The following is a 2,091-nucleotide window of genomic DNA, read 5'->3' as shown; positions in this document are numbered from 1 at the left end:
CAAGAGGCTAGGACACATCAGTGAGAAAGGACTGCAACTAATGAGTGAACAGAACTTACTAGGTAAAGACAAGGTATGCAAACTTGATTTTTGTGAGTGTTGTGTACTTGGAAAACATCATAGACTGAAATTTTCCACTGGCACACACAACACTAAGAAAATACTAGAGTATGTTCACTCGATCCGTGGGGACCAGAGAAAACTAGTACTCATGGTGGCTGTGTCTATTTTTTATCTATTGTTGATGATTTTTCAAGGAAAGTTTGGATTTTTCTGTTAAAACATAAAAATGAGGCTTTTTCTAAGTTTACACAGTGGAAAACACTTGTGGAAAATTTAACAAATGAAAAATTAAAAACTCTAAGAACTGACAATGGATTAGAATTTTGTAATGATGAATTTAACAATTACTGTAAAGAACATGGCATACAGAGACACGGAATTTGTTAGAATAACACCCCAACGAATGGAGTTGCGGAGAGAATGAACGTAACCATTCTCAACAAAGTGAGATGCTTCTTTGTTGCAATCTGGACTATCACAAGGTTTCTGGGGAGAAGCAGCTTTAACAGCTGTGTACTTAATTAACAGGAGTCCATCCAGTGCAAGTGGATTCAAAACTCCTGAGGAAAAATGGTCTGGTAAACCTCCTAACTTATCTAATCTCAGAGTGATTGGTTGTGCAGCATATGCACACCAAAGTGTTGGGAAATTAGAACCTAGGGCTATGAAATGTGTTTTTCTGGGATATCCAGAAGGAGTTAAGGGATATAGACTTTGGGTTTGGGAACAAAAAGGGTTTAAAACTATTAATAGCAAGGATGTAATATTTAAAGAAGATATATTTCCATGTTTGCCTATTTCTTCTAACCCTAGTGCGGTACAAAAGACACGAAAATGCAGTAACACCGCAAATGAAGAAAGCGGATCTATTCGGGTGGAACAAACAAAGTGAACACACCCGAACGAGAACCGGGGAGATCGTGTTCGAGTGGAACACAGGAACTGTGTTCAGGTGGAACTGATGAAGACAACACCGACATTGTTGATGAAGGCACTCAAGAAGACTTGGGGGATTATCAACTAGTCGGGGACGAGCGAAGGGTACCAAGACCTAATCCTAAGTACAGTTTTAATATTTGGGATGAAGACATTGCATATGCCTTTATGAGTGAATTGGAAATGGCCAATAATGAACCTCAATCATATGAAGAGGCCATTAAAGGACCAAATTCCAGGAAATGGAAAGGTGCAATGGATGAAGAGATGGAATCTCTTAAGAAGAACAGAACCTGGATTGTAGTGCCTAAACCTAAAGATAAGAGCATAAAGTGAATTTGTAAATGGCTATTTAAGGAGAAAGAAGGCGTAACTAAGGATGAACCTATAAGATACAAGGCCAGGTTAGTGGCCAACGGATTTACACAGAAAGAGGGTATAGATTTTAATGAAGTATTTGCACCACTGGCAAAATACAAGACTATAAGGATAATGCTAAGTCTAGCTACTCAATTCAACCTAGAAATTGACCAAATGGATGTTACTACGCTTTCCTACATGGTGAACTAGAAGAAGAGATCTACATGAGACAACCTAAAGGATATATTGAAAAAGGGAAGGAAAACTATGTATGCAAGCTAGTTAAGTCACCGTATGGGTTAAAACGAGTCTCCTAGGCAATGGAATAAAAGGTTTGATGGATTTATGCTAAAGCGGGGTTTTCTAGGAGTTACTATGATCACTTGTTTGTACTACAAAGGTATCGATATTAATAAAGTCATATATCTACTTCGTATGTAGATGATATGCTTATAATCGATAAAGAAAGGGCAAGAGTAAACACAATGAAGGGCCTTCTCAAGGCCGAGTTTGAAATGAAAGACCTAGGGAAGCTACTAAGATTTTGGGAATCTCTATTAAGAGAAACGGAAGCGAAGGGACACTTATTCTAAATCAGGAAGACTACATACACAAGATTATTGAGAAATTCTCAATGAAGGGATCTAAAATTGCTAGCCAACCTATAACTACACAGTTCACACTATCTAAGAAGCAATGCCCTGAGAGCAAAGCTGAGAAGGAGGAAATGAG

This window comes from Cannabis sativa, chromosome 6 (assembly GCF_029168945.1).
Source record: "Cannabis sativa cultivar Pink pepper isolate KNU-18-1 chromosome 6, ASM2916894v1, whole genome shotgun sequence".
In the NCBI taxonomy this organism is placed as follows: domain Eukaryota; kingdom Viridiplantae; phylum Streptophyta; class Magnoliopsida; order Rosales; family Cannabaceae; genus Cannabis; species Cannabis sativa.
This window is presented reverse-complemented; position numbering follows the sequence as displayed.